Raw genomic sequence first — 15,973 nt, forward strand, 5'->3', positions numbered from 1 at the left:
TGCTTCCGACTCTTCGTGACTTCATGGACCAGCCCACGCCAGAGCTTCCTGTCAGTAGTCAACACCCCCAGCTCACCCAGGGATGTGTCCGTCATCTCTAGAATGTCATCCATCCACCTTGCCCTTCATCGGCCCCTATTCCTTTTGCCCTCCACTCTCCCTAGCATCAGCATCTTCTCCAGGGTGTCCTGTCTTCTCATTATGTGGCCAAAGTATTTCAGTTTTGCCTTGAATATCATTCCCTCAAGTGAGCAGTCTGGCTTTATTTCCTGGAGGATGGACTGTTTTGATCTTCTTGCAGTCCAAGGCACTCTCAGAATTTTCCTCCAACACCACAGTTCCAAAGCATCTATCTTCCTTCTCTCAGCCTTCCTTATGGTCCAGCTCTCGCAGCCATATGTTACTACAGGGAACACCATTGCTTTAACCATGCAGACCTTTGTTGTACGCGTGATGTCTCTGCTCTTGACTATTTTATTGAGATTTGTCATTGCTCTTCTCCCAAGGATTAAGCGTCTTCTGATGTCCTGACTGCAGTTAGCATCTGCAGCAATCTTCGCACCTAGAAATACAAAGTCTTTCACTGCTTCTACATTTTCTCCCTCTATTTGCCAGTTATCAATCAAGCTGGTTGCCATCATCTTGGTTTTTTTGAGGTTTAGCTGCAAGCCAGCTTTTGCACTTTCTTCTTTCACCTTCATCATAAGGCTCCTCAGTTCCTCTTCACTTTCAGCCATCAAAGTGGTATCATCTGCATATCTGAGATTGTTCATGTTTCTTCCAGAGATTTTAACTCCAGCCTTGGATTCCTCAAGTCCAGCATGTCGCATGATGTGTTCTGCATGCAAGTTGAATAGGTAGGGTGAGAGTATACAGCCCTGCCATACTCCTTTCCCAATCTTAAACCAGTCCGTTGTTCCGTGGTCTGTTCTTACTGTTGCTACTTGGTCATTATACAGATTCTTCAGGAGGCATAAAAGATGACTTGGTATTCCCATACTGCTAAGAACTTTTAATTCTGCCAGTGTTTAATATAATCAGGAACCGGACTCTGCAAGGATCCAGGCTGTGTGGAAGCCCTCATGTGAGCAACTTGGAGGCTTTTCCATAGCCCACTACTACGCTAACATGTTGACCTCTGTAGAAAGGACAAGGCAGTGTGTTCCATATAAAGGCAGATTCAAAAGTGTAACTCCATTACTTATATCAGGAAAATGTAACCTGACAAATGCATTGTACTCCAATTCCCTCATTCCTTTGCCATAGAAGGCATTGGGCCTGGATGGAAGCTGAGCTCAGAGCATGCATATTTAGGATAGGAATGTTATGGTGTCTTGGTTGTATGAGATGATTTTAATTTTCTTGTGATTTGTGATTTGTATGTTATTGTTAGCAGCCCAGAGGTGTGATGTATAAGGGGGTGGCCATATAAACCTTTTAAATAAATAATAATAAATGCCTGCTACTATCTTACATAATAACACTTTCACAAAAGTAAACTTAAAAATTTATTTCATACAAAACAATAACTGTGTTTCATCAAAGATAGTGTTCAAATGTTGATGAATTAATATATGTCCCTATAATTCTTAGCAGCTGGAGGTAATTGGGTATGCTATCTCCTGAAAGGCGCTTTGGGAAAAAGGGATGAATTAATACTAGAAAAGCATATGTCACTTAGAAAACCTTAATTTAGATATGGGGATGAAGAGGACTTCCTTTAAAGAGCCATCTTATATACATTCTCTCATTTTTTTTCCTGTTTCTTTTTTCCCAAAAGTGGTCCCTATTGATACCTAGTTTGCCTTGGATCAAGAATCTGGAGCATTTTTCAAAAATATTGATGGTTTGTATATACACAGGTAACCAGAATATATGAGTTTTCCTTCCATTTGTTCCAATCTGGATTAATTGCTTATTCAGATTGTCAGTGAGAAATACTGAAATTCTCACAGTGGAAGAATGGATTGTGAAGATGTCAGAATTGGCAGAAATGACAAAACTACCTGTTTGGTCAGGGACAAAACAGTAAGTACTTTTATAAAGGACTGGAAACTTTTTATGGAAATGGTGAAAACAGAAAAAAAAAAGTGAAGTGATTTATGGATGTGATGATTGAAAAAGGATTAAATAAGGGGCTAAAGGGACTTTTGTAATACCAAGAGGGAGGAGGGATCATGAGTTTGTTTATAACTGTTGAAAAGAAGGTTGGAAGTTGCTTATTTTTTTCTGATTATTGTTTAACTACCTTTCTTTTTCTGTTCTGCTACTTGAACTTTTTCTTTCTTTTTTCTTTCTTTTTCATATTTATCTTTCACTTACATCAAAATTATAAACAAAAAAAAAATTCCCTTCTCACCCCTATGGGTGGTATGTGTCTTCCTCAACCTCAGGTCCTCTACCAGAGGCCGGGAGTTTGAGGGTTCTGCGCAATATCTTAGATGTTCCTAGCACTACACTCTTCTGGACAGAGAGCTCTGATGTTGTTCCTGTTGGAGCCACTCTCCCAGCTTGGGAGTCACAGTCCCAAGTGCCCCTACCACCACTGAGACCACTTTGGCCTTCACTTTCCACATCCTTTCTAATTCCTCCTTCAGGCCCTGGTACTTCTCCAGCTTCTTATACTCCTTCTTCCTGATGTTGCTGTCACTTGGCACTGCTACATCTATCACCACCGCTCTCTTCTGGTCCTTGACTACTACCACGATATCTGGTTGATTGGCCAGTACCTGCCTGTCTGTCTCGATCTGGAAGTCCCACATCCCTTAGCCAATGACAGGGCTAAGACAGGATCTTAGCCCTGTCATTCTCCACAACCTTCTGTGGAATCTCCCTTCTGGACTTGGGAGGGTATGGTTAATATGCATGCCAGTTTGGTGCAGTGATTAAGGCATCAGGCTAGAAACTGGGACACTATGAGTTCTAGTCCTGCCTTGGGCACAAAGCCAGCTGGGTGACCTTGGGCCAGTCACTCTCTCTTGGCCCTAGGAAAGAGGTAATGGCAAACCACTTCTGAAAAACCTTGCCAAGAAAACTGCAGGGACTTGTCCAGGCAGTCTCTGAGAATCAGACTATATACTGTATATATATTCAGTGAAGAAATGACACCATACCTTTTCTCAGTCCTTACAAAATTTACTGTGAAATTGGCTGACTGAACACCTTCACTTCTGTCAGTTCAGAACTCCATGAGTCAAGCAGTGCTTCTCTGACCAACCAATAGGATAGTGTAGGAACTGTTATCTAATCAGGACTCAATCCCCCAAGTAACAAAATCCCTTCACTCCCACTCCAGATAGAAAGAGGGATAAACATTTATATGTTGATTTTGCAAACCAATTTGAGTTGGCAGCATACAAAGAAAATACCTGGCTATCAAGAGTCTTCTCCCATAGATTTTCCCCTTGAAATCTGGGTTGGTGATGGCATGACAGTATTACAATCAGGTATTCTATAGTCAAGTACTGAACATGGCTGCAGGTGTCTGTGTCTGTGTCTGTGTCTGTGTCTGGGTCTGGGTCTGGGTCGAGGGGGTGATTCAGGAGAGCAATAGTTCCTTGAGCCCAGAGGTTGGGTAAGGCAAGAATTCACTGTATGCTGCTTATATAAACAGGATAATCAAGCCAGGGTGATGACGGTAGTTATGATGATGATGGAATTATAAAACTGACTAAAAAGGTTAAGATCAGCTTGCTAATAAGATTGCCCCTGAAATCTACTAAAGAGTTCCCAATTCAGGCAGGGAGAATCAAGCTGCCCACCATGAAACCCTGCAGAGTTCCAATGCCATAAATCACAACATAGACATTTTTCCAATTGAGTTGTGCCACAGCCAAGCCAGAAGAAATTAGGTTCAGCCAAGGAAAACATCACAAGAGTAGGGCAAACTGAAGTCTGAGTCCAGATCGTTCGAAATTGTACAAATATCTCTCTGGCTTGAATTCTATCTGAATAAGGCAGCATTAAGCATTATCTATAGGACCCAAACCAGCCACCAATTCAGAACTCATAAGTCCTTTCAGAAATCTGAGTACCAGACAAAATGATGGTGGTAATCTATAAAGCCCTAGATGGCTTGGCTCCCATTTACCATTAGGAATCATCTTCTCCTAACAGAATTTGTCCATTCTGTGTGTTCTATCTAGGACCAGATCTTCTCTTCCCCCTTCCAAGAGGTGAAAGGGGCAAGAACCTACATACAGGCCTTCTCCATGGCTTCCCCATTATCACAGAATAGCTCACATCCGGTGGTCCACATGGTTATATTTTAGGAAGATGCTTTTTTTCTGCTAGGAGTTTGAGCTTTAACAGGTTATTTGGCAGGCTGCCTTATGGTTGAGGTTGAAGTGTTTTTACATTTTATTGTTTATATTTAATCTTAAACTTCAATTTTAATTTGTGTTTTTAATTTAGATTTTCAATGGAATATTTTTGGGAGTTTTATAGAGTTTGCTGGATTGTTTTTACCTATGGGTTTTGTTTTTTTTGTTTTTTTGGATTATGAATCATCCAGAGTCTGGTAAAATGGAGGATATTCCATATATATACTCCTTCCCTCTCTCTCTCTCTCCCTCTCCTTCTCTCTCTCTCTCACACACACACATACACACAGTGTGTATTGCAATAAGTAAATACATAAATAAATTAAAATACTGGGATTGTGCATATGAACTAATATTTCTCTGTTATACATCAGTTTAGAAAATGCATGAAAACGTCCTGGCATCTGGATGACTGATAGGCTTAATAAGCTGTGCGTTTGTGATTCATTTAGTACAACTAGGCTTCAGACAGTACAAGGCTAGAAATAAGAGGAAATGATTTGAAATCTCCATCTAACCTTCAGTCCACGCTACTCTGTTAAGGCTATATTCAGTACATAGCAAAGTACCTACAGAAAATGTGTCAAATAATTGAGTTCAGAGAAGAAGATAGCCCATCAATATTCCCTTTTATATTCAGGTCAAGAAAAGCACATGGGAGATTTTTTTTTAAAATTTAACATCAGGAGTCATGATAAATGTGAGACTTCCAGTGGGAACATGGCAGACTGAGTCATTGTGCCCGCAGGCTTAGCAGGAGGAACTGACAACACAGCAATTTTTTTCAGGCTCAGGCAGGTTTTCCTGAAGCCCAGGAGTATTCTCCAGATGAAAGAAAACACCTGGAAGCACCCCATCTGTCCTCCAGACTGCTGCTTGCAGCCAGAAGATCACAAACAGCATTTCGCATTCAACTGGCAAGAGCCAGCTGGGAGGCGGGCACGTCATCATTTTCCAAACCATGCTGTAGCCTTAAAGGGACACTAAGACTGGCCACCCCATTTCTAAATCAGAAAATTTATATATTTTTAAGTATGCATACCCTAAGAGAGGCTTTCTACAGCAAGGAGAAGCTGGCTGTCTTGGTGCTTATCATTATTTTTGGGATTACTTTTCAAAAAAATTCTCTTTTAAGTTTTGGAATTCATTTTCCTTCCAAGTATAAAGGAGGATTGAGAGTAAACAATTATCTTCCTGTTATTATTTTGGTATTAAATTTGAAGATGGCATTTTCCTACATGTTGAATCAGCTGATTTAAACCTTCAAGTTTCTGCTTCTATTTTCCCTTGGGAACTGTCTGCTTATCTCACTTTCACTTTGTGTACACATACTTCGGAACTTTTCTATACCTTTGACTTTCACTGGTTAAGCTCCTAGGGGGTGCCATAATCTACTACAGGAGACATGGAGGATTTTAAACAGATTTTTTCTGACTTCCATCAAGATTTTAAACAGATTTTTTCTGACGTCCATCAAGATTTTAAACAGATTTTTTCTGACTCCTATCAAGCTTTTATACAAGGCATTCAGGACATTGTGGAAAATAAGTGCTCTAAAATGTGCCATCTGGTTGGGGATGTAGTAGATGAAACTGAGGAATTCAACAGTGACAGAAATGTTTCTTCTAAGAATGAGATTGGGATTTCTGTTGATATGCTGGATGAAGATTGGATAGTGGAGTTGGAAAAAAATTAATGGAGAGAGGGATCTGCAAGCAACAAGTAAAATTGACTTTTTGGTGAAATGCCATGAAAAAGAAGGGGTCATTATGTATGGGAAGTTTTCTGAAGAGACATTGGAATTTTTGAGGGGGGCAGTTGGGCTGTTTGATTTTTTTTAAGAGAAAAGCTCTGTGCACATTGTGAGGATATGTAAACGCTTTGGTTTATTTTGAAGTGGGATAAGGATTGAAGAACGTTTATCTGGATCCCTTTTAGGGTTTGACTGATGTTATTTGCTTCTAAGGATATGGATTAAGATTATTAGGGTATTAAAATGTTTATTTGGATGGTTTTAAGAATTTGATTTCATTGATTTGAATTGCTTTTCTTTTTTGTATTTATTAAGATTATTGAAACTGTTGTGTTATTTAGAATAATGGCAGACAATTTATGTGCTTCTTAGTTTGATTTTTATTATAGTAGACAGAAATGTATAGAACAGTAGTAGGAAGGGGACAATTAAGTAAGTGTTATTTTTGGGAGGGAAGTTGTTTAGGAGGTTTATATGATTATTTTCTTTATTTTAATATAAGGGGAGGGAGTAACTGTACTTAGTGATTTTTATAATGTGCTAAAGGGGAATGATTTATAGAAATAATGTGATTTTGGTTTAATATAGAGTAAGAGATTGATTATGGAAATTCTTTGTATATCCTTGCTGTAAAAAGTTGGAAGTCACATCCTTCTATAATGTTGAAAAAAATATATTTTGAGTTTTCACACCTTTTAAATTTTTTATTCTCTTTTTTGTAGTTTTTTTTTTCCCCATAGCTTTTATCTTTCTTTTCAAACTTAATAAAATTCATAATAACAAAAAAAGGAGTCATGATAAATGTTTAATTAGCTGGAATGTATTACCTCAAGAATATCAAAGGCATGTTCCTGCATTGTGATGGAATAGAGAAATGGGCCAAAACATAGGCAGCACCTTACCAACATTTATTTGATCCATATATCATGTTAGACTCAAACCCACTATTTCCTACCAAAGCATATAATCAACAACCTGTCCAGATATGTCTAATGAAACATGTGAGCAGCAAGAAGCAGCCACTTCCCTGTTCAGTCTTACTCAAGATATTGCTGAAGAGCCCAATTCCACAACTGTCTGCAGCAGTAAGCCTTTGAGTAGATGCAAAGTCCTCCACTTATGATGGGACCTTGATGTGGAAGCTTTGAATTCATGTGCCCATTACAGGTAATTGTGGTGCTCCCATGGAGACCAGCCCTTCAACAAAACTTCAGTGTGATTTCAAGAGAGGAAGGCTTCTTGCTGCTCCAGTTCTACATGCCAACATATTGCCTTACATTTACATTTACCTTGTTGCTGCTTAAACTATGCTCCACCATCATTTTGCTATGTGTAATGAATGTGAGAATAACATTGAGGAAAAGGAGGAAAAGCCTCAGCCAAGGCAATTGTCATATAAGAGAAATCTCAGCCCAAAGGAAGAATGGAATTTGAGGAATTGTCTCAGGCACCCTAGTTCTCTTTAGGATAAAAGCAGGGAGGGGAGAGGCACATTCAGAGTTGCAAGGTTCTGTTACTGTGACCCTATAATAAAAGTAGTTTTAGTATTCATGACTTTGGTGTTCAAGTCTGGTCTACTCCAAAGGGCTGACACTAAGTGAAGCACAAGTTAGAGATCCATACATTTTCACTTGTTGGAGGGAAGCAGATGACAAGAGAGAAAGAGTTAAAGAATCCTGTCACACTGGCTGTCTCGGGTAATAGTTTTCCCATATAAAAAACAAAACAAAATAGGAAACTGTCATATTTTGGATAACATCAATTTTGTGCATTTATTTATTTGACTTATATAGCTACTCATATTGTGAACCATAATCCTGAGTGGCTCACAAAACAATAAAAACATCAAAACAAAACAAAGCCCTTAGACAACCACAATAAAAACTCCCAGGCAATACTGTCCCACACATCAATGTACCAACTTGTTGAGCTCCAGCCTCATGTTATCCCAGTGCTTGTGGGAAGATCCAGCTCTTCAAGGCCTTCTGGAAGGCAAGGAGGGTAGGGGCCTGCCAGATCTAAGGGGAGGGCATTCCACAGGGCAAAGGCTGCTACAGAGAAGGAGTACTTCCTTTGATGCATTATGAGTAATCAGCCTCTAACATCCTGAGCACTTCTTCTTAAATGCTATGTGCCTGATATGGTGACAATCAGCAGTGCAAAATAATGGCCTGAGACATGGAATCATCGATATACTGTATGCCCACCTAAATATCAGAGCTTCATCATTCTGTTGAAGAGGAGGTGAAACAATAATTCTATCATTCTATATTATGAAATATTGCTACATTTAAAAGGTGGATGAAAGATGTGAAGTTCAGTAAAATCATATTAGTGTGAAGCTAAATAAGCCAAACAACATTCTGACATCAAGTAACACTTTTATGACTGTGTGATTGTGATCCTCCTAGAATCCTAAGAGGCAGCATAGGAAGGAAGGCAGGAAGGCAGGAAGGCAGGAAGGCAGGAAGGCAGGAAGGCAGGAAGGCAGGAAGGAAGGAAGGAAGGAAGGAAGGAAGGAAGGGTGGGTGTGTGTGCGTGCTTCCTTTGAAATGGTAACATTCAGTTTGGGGGATTTGAAATGAGTGAGCAGAGAGAATAAATTTACCATGGACATTTCTGCAGAAAGTTAGGGGGGGGGGAGGTAACAGTAGAACATCTTTCATTGTTCTGTCTCCCACATAGGCCAAAAATGGTTTACCTTTGGATGACTGCCTCAATTTTAAATGTCAGACACTTAGCAATCTCCTTTTTCTCTTTTAACTCTCTTTCTGTTCTATGATCTAACCGTGTCCCCACCTGACTTCTTTCTAATGATGAATTTAAGCTATTAGAATTATTGGTCTTTCACAGGATCTTGAAGAGCACATTATTTCTTAAAATCCTTGTTTCATTGCTTTCACGCCAAGTCATTTTCATTAGGTTGTTCTCATTTGTTCAAGGCTTATATTTTCTGAAAACAATATTCCCCCTCTAAAAACTTCTATAACAACCTCACTGAGGTGGTAATCTTACTGAGCTGAAATATTCATTCTACTGAGTTTCTTTTGTTGTTTATTTGTTCAGTTGCTTCTGACTCTTCATGACTTCATGGACCAGCCCACACCAGAGATTCCTGTGGGTCATCAACACTGCCAGCTACCCCAGGGACAAAACCGTCACCTCTAGAATATCGTCTATCCATCATGCCCTTGGTCCGCCCCTCTTCCTTTTGCCTTCCACTTTCCCTAGCATCATCATCTTCTCCAGGGTGTCCTGTCTTCTCATTATGTGGCCAAAGTATTTCAGTTTTGCCTTTCATATCATTCCCTCAAGTGAGCAGTCTGGCTTTATTTCCTGGAGGATGGACTGGTTTGATCTTCTGGCAGTCCAAGGCGCTCTCAGAATTGTCCTCCAACACCACAGTTCCAAAGCATCTATCCTCCTTCTCTCAGCCTTCCTTATGGTCCAGCTCTCGCAGCCATATGTTACTACTGGGAATACCATTGCTTTAACTATGCGGACCTTTGTTGTCAGTGTGATGTCTCTGCTCTTGACTATTTTATTGAGATTTGTCATTGCTCTTCTCCCAAGGATTAAACATCTTCTGATTTCCTGACTGCAGTCAGCATCTGCAGTAATCTTCGCACCTAGAAATACAAAGTCTTTCACTGTCATTATGTCTTCTCCCTCTATTTGCCAAGTATCAATCAAGCTGGTTGCCATAATCTTGGTTTTTTTGAGGTTTAGCTGCAAGTCAGCTTTTACACTTTCTTCTTTTAGCTTCATCATAAGATTCCTCAGTTCCTCTTTGCTTTCAGCCATCAGAGTGGTATCATCTGCATATCTGAGATAGTTAATGTTTCTTCCAGTGATTTTTAACTCCAGCCTTGGATTCCTCAAGCCCAGCGTGTCGCATGATGTGTTCTGCATACAGGTTGAACAGGTAGGGTGAGAGTATACAACCCTGCCGTATTCCTTTCCCAATCTTAAACCAGTCCATTGTTCCATGGTCTGTTCTTACCGTTGCTACTTGGTTGTTATACAGATTCCTCAGGAGGCATAAAAGATGACTTGGTATCCCCATACCGCTAAGAACTTGCCACAATTTGTTATGGTCCACACAGTCAAAGGCTTTAGAATAGTCAATAAAACAGAAATACATGTTTTTTCTAAAACTCCCTGGCTTTTTCCATTATCCAGCGGATATTGGCAATTTGGTCCCTAGTTCCTCTGCCTTTTCTAAACCCAGTTTGTACATCTGGCAATTCTCACTCCATGAATTGCTGAAGTCTACCTTGCAGGATCTTGAACAATACCTTACTGGCATGTGAAATGAGTGCCACAGTTCAATAGTTCAAATATTCTTTAGTGTTTCCCTTTTTTGGTATGGGGATATAAGCTGATTTTTTTTTCCAATCTGATGGCCATTCTTGTCTTTTCCAAATTTGCTGGCATATAGCATGCATCACCTTGACAGCATCATCTTGCAAGATTTTGAACAGTTCAGCTGGGATACCGTCGTTTCCTGCTGCCTTGTTATTAGCAATGCTTCTTAAGGCCCATTCAACCTCACTCTTCAGGGTGTCTGGCTCTAGCTCACTGACCACACCGTCAAAGCTATCCCTGATATAATTATCCTTCCTATACATATCTTTCGTATATTCTTGCCACCTTTTTTTGATCACTTTGTCTTCTGTGAGATCCTTGCCATCTTTTTTTTTTTTATCATTCCCATGATAACACATCGGATTCCCTGTTCACCACCAGCACCATCGACCGCTATCAGTCCTTTCAGCTTTGAGCTAGCTGAGTCATCACATCTTGGGCTAGTTGAACTCATCTTCTGTTCCTCCCCAGTAGCATTTTGAGCATCTTCTGACCTGGGAGTCTCCTCTTCCGATGGTATACCGACATATCTCTGGTTGTACTGATCCATTTAGTTTTTTATGGCAAGAATACTGGGGTGGGTTGCCATTACCTTCCCCAGGGATCGCATTTAGTCTGACCTCTCTGTCATGACCTTCCCGTCTTGGGTGGCCCTTCATGGTTTAGCTCACGGCATCATTGAGGTGCTCAAGCTCCAGCACCACGACAAGGTAACAATCCTTTGCTGAAGACTTTCTACTATTGTTATTTAGTTATTAACTCTGAAAATTTCTGGAGAAATTTGACTTTCTTGACTCAGGTTGTATGAATTGTACTAGACCCACAGAAAAATGTGAGTCAACAATCCAATGTGGTGGATTCTTTTAAAGAAGAATAACAACAAATTGGAGTACTATATTGATGGTGGGAAACTCAAGAAAACATCATATATTAGGGGCTTCTGAAGGAGGTTTCACGAACTGAAGATGGCTCTGAGAAAGAGAAGTTGATGACTGCTGCAAAGACCAAGGAACCAGTGAGTAGACCGGTCCCTTGAAACCTCTCCAAGAGGATGGGAGATTGACCACATGTACTCTGGATGGCTGTTCCTCAGGAGGAGACCACAGGACAGTGGTTTTCCATGGGTTTGAGCACCAGGAGATGACAGGATGAACTATCTTACTTCTCAGATTAGCCTTTTAAAGGACACTAAGTTTGCAAACCTCACTTTCTAATTACTTTAGAAAAATGTTCATTGACTATTTCTAAGCTATTAGAGACCTTTGGACCAACAAGTCTGAAAATGCCAGGTGAATCTGCCTTCAATCCTGGATGAAAGAAAATTTTAATCATAAGCTTAAGAATTTAAAGAATCTGAAATACACAGCAAAAAGCTAAATAAGATTTTCATCTTAGCTATAACAGACTGAGGGTCCAGATAAAATTGGAATATTTGAACTTTTACAATGAGATTTTGGAATTAATTATAAAGTACAAACAGCTTCTCTTGGGGGAGATGGGCAGTAATTAAATTTGAATAATAATAAATAGATCCTGTTTTGGTTTTTACAAGATTAACATAGATAAATAATTTTATGATTTCAAAAACTGGACACTAGAGGGCATTAAAGATTTTAGGTAAAGAGATACAGGCCTGACAATAAAAATATGGAAGGATATTTTTGAAGAAAGGGATTAGAAAAGAGTAGCCATAATATCAACAATGTCAGTAATGATGTCTGCTTCTATGGATGGACTATGTCCAAATGATGTTATTAAAGAAATGACAGCTGTAGAACAAATTTTATCTGACAAGATAGAGATTGTATTGAAAGTGGATTTACAAGTGATAGGCCAAGAGAATGACTTGGAAAAGGATTGTTTCACTGGATCTACAAAAGAAACTGGCTGAGGTTTTAAAATTTAAAAAGGAAATAGAAATGATAAACCAAGAAAGTGATCTGGGCAATTTTTTCCTACTGGATTTACAAAAGAGGCTTGTTAAATCCTTGAAGAACTCTGTGCAATGAGACAAAGAAGAAATGAAGAGAAATCAAATCCTATGACAATATTTGAACAAACTAAAGATAAAGACTGTTAGAAGTAAAAAAGAAGGAATGTAAAGTTGGTTTATTTGATCAAGGTTAAAATATGTTGCTAGTTCTGGCAACCCTTTATAGACTTTCTGCTGATACCAGGACTGAAAAAGTGATGTTTTATGGATTTGTTTATAGATAAGAAATGGGATATGGGATGAAGAGATAAATGTTGTAACTTTAGAAAAGGTGAAGAGTTACTAAATTTGTTTATACTCGTGATAAAGGCTGAAAGTCACTTCTTTATATTCTTTCTTTTTCTTTATTATATACTTACTTTTCACTTTCTTCTCTTTCTCTTTCTCTTTTTTCTTTTTCCTTGCACCTTTTACTTCTTTATATTTTCTTTTCTTTCTTTAAGTTTAGTTTGTATTAGATTTTAATATTATAGTCATATTTCTTAATAAAAAGAAAAGGTCATATAACAAAAGGTTGAAAGGTGGGCATATTTAGCTTGTAGACAAGATTATTGCAATGATAATATAAATCTGCTTTGTTCCACATTGTAGACCATAGACCAATAGGTGAAAATTATGAGAAAGGAAATTTTACCTCAATAGTCAAAAAAAGATCTGCCTTAGAAAATGGTGAACTTTCCTTCATTAGAATTTTTAAGCAGGGAGTGGAAAACTATGTATCTATCTATTAGAGGAGCAGAAGACCTGGATTTCCTACATTGGGTGAGAAAGGACTTGACTAGATGATCTTTGAATTTTCCTTCAAGTCATTGAACCACTAGTACTTAAATATGGCCCACCTGCTGACCTGCCGGTTATTACGAATAGTATGCACTGAAAATGACTTGTTTTTGGCCAATGACAAAGCCAAGAAGGTAGTGTCATATTGGAAGCTTAAGGTTTGATCTGGATATGAAAGAAGGAGAGGGAGAGGGAGAGGGAGAGGGAGGAGGAGGAGGAGGAGGAGGAGGAGGAGGAGGAGGAGGAGGAGGAGGAGGAGGAGGAGGAGAATAATAATAATAATAATAATAATAATCTACTGCCTCAAAGCCCTGGGTATTCATTTCAAAATAAACAGTCTTAATAGTAGCTATATATCCAATATGTTTGTTATGAAGATGAATGAGATAAAAAGAAAAAGTTTATTCTTTAAAAGTACAGTATAAGTGATAAATAGAAGTTTGTTCTAAAACCATATAATTGGGAATCACAACTTACTGTAAATATCCATCAGTGGCTACAATGAAAACATATTTCTTCATACATTTTAAGCTCCAGTATGAATATTCTTCATCATTATTAAATCCTGGAAGTTTAATTTTTTAATATAGATAAGATGATATGAAGAGATTTAAAAGACACTGGAAGATTTAAAAGACAATGGAAACCTTCACAAGTGAATCTCGGTAATCTTCAAACACTGAGGGCATCAGCAAAAGACCAAACCAACAAGAAGCAACCCATCCACACCAAGACTCAAATAAATTATTGGTTTAATCCTTTAGTTGTAACCTTTGTCTTAATTCCAAAGATCTGTTGAAAAGGGATTTAAGGAAGATAAATCAGTACTAGAACTTCTTAGGAAATGACAAAATAAAACTTGATAAGAGTCCTCTACAGAGACAAGTGACTATATGAAGGTACATGGAAAATAAAAAGAAGAAAAAAGCATCGATATTGCTAGCTAGACAATAGTGTTAGCTCTTTCTACACAGATTCAGTAGTGTAAATTAAATGGACATTAGTCTTGAAAAATATATTACATTTCCAAGTGTGGTTTCCCTGGCCTTGGAAAACCCTATTTTAGAGATCAGCATTGAACTAGGTCCTCAGATTGCTGTATCAGCATACTGTGTTCCAGGCCCAAATAAACAAAAGATTTATTTCATGTTTTTTTTTCTATTAGAAAGCACAGAGAAGAAAAGAGAAAGGAGAAAGGAGAAAGATAGAAAATGTAAAGGCATGTGGTGTAGATGCTTATTATCTTTTGCATGGTCCAATCATAACTAGAAAATGAAAATTCATTGAGGATTATGGAATAAGGGACAGCTGAACCTTGGGGAGAATGGGACAATAATTAGTGGGGCGGTTATTGTGCCCCCCATTGATGATTATTAAGTTGGTCACCATTCTTTTCTATGAGTACCAGGCTTTGTGAAAGCCCCTTTTCCATAACATTCACTCTTGTTATTGATTTTTTTTTTCTTTTTGGGGTGGGGAGTTGTGTAAACATTATCAGATGTTAATAACTAGGAAAGCAGTTTTCCAGCTTCAGATGGTACATCAATAGCGTCTATTCCTCATGAAAGCAGACCTGCCTATGAATATGATTTTTTTTTTAAAAAATGCTACAGGTGTCCTGAGTGATCTCATCCTTTGGTAGAGTGATCTAGCCCAACTGTACATTCATGGGCACTGAAAGTACTCTGATGGGCTTTATAATCACTGTGCTGGAAAAATGGAAAGACATTCTTCCAGACAGTCTGTTCTAGAATGATAAACATTTCTATGCTTGTTGGCTGTTGCATGTTTGAAGCTGTCAACTAGCACTAAAATTCTATAAACTTGGGGTTGTATGCTGTTTTTGTACAGTCCTGATAAAGAGGAAGCCTGAGGCTTGCAGGCACTATTTTATTATTACTGATTTAACTAATAACTGTAGAGCAATTATATACTGAGACCAGCTATGGCTCTGCAAAACCAGTCTCATCTGCCCATAGATCTAGTCTTAGAGAATCTACTGAAATTCAACTTACTTTCAGATCAAGTGAAATTAATGGGTCTTAAGTCATAAATAACATTAGACACATGCATTTTAGATGTCATTTGGATCATTCCTGATCCATTCCATTCCAAGTTTTTGTTTGTAAAACTTCAGGAATTACAAATGTCAGGATAGAATCCTGTTATAAGTCTTTTTTTCTCCTGTGCTATTGTTATGATCGTGTTTTTTTTTAATGTATATGTTTTTCCCATGCATGTTTATGATTTTCTGATTTGTTTATCTTTAAAAACACATTGTTAGAAATGGTGTACAATTGTTTGAAATACAGTGCCTGGATGTTTTGCAAAAATGTATTATTTTCAAAGCAAAATCTCTAGTTTTTAGTGATTTTAAAAGATGTAGTATTTGGCTTTAATGAGGATTAGAGTAGGAATTGTTGTGGATTTATTTACTTATTTACTTGCTTTTAGACTGCTACAGTCTTATTAAGGTAGTTAAAGATTAATTTAATTAACTTACCCCTGGGTACATGCAAGTCCTGTATGTAATTTTTATGGCCTCAACAAAGGGAAATATCAAAAAAGTCAAGCTGGCAGATGTGACCTTTTGAACAACACCAGGCTTCAATCATAAAGTTGTAGCCACTGTTTAACAGACCTCTTCTCCCACTCCACCTCACTCCCACAGATGTCCCTGGCCTTGCAGCCACCTCTGGGTCTAGTTACTATAAATTGGTGACATTGTTTCCCACCATTTTGAGAAGGGAAATCTGC

The sequence above is a fragment of the Candoia aspera genome, chromosome 2, assembly GCF_035149785.1.
Source record: "Candoia aspera isolate rCanAsp1 chromosome 2, rCanAsp1.hap2, whole genome shotgun sequence".
NCBI classification, from domain to species: Eukaryota; Metazoa; Chordata; class Lepidosauria; order Squamata; family Boidae; genus Candoia; species Candoia aspera.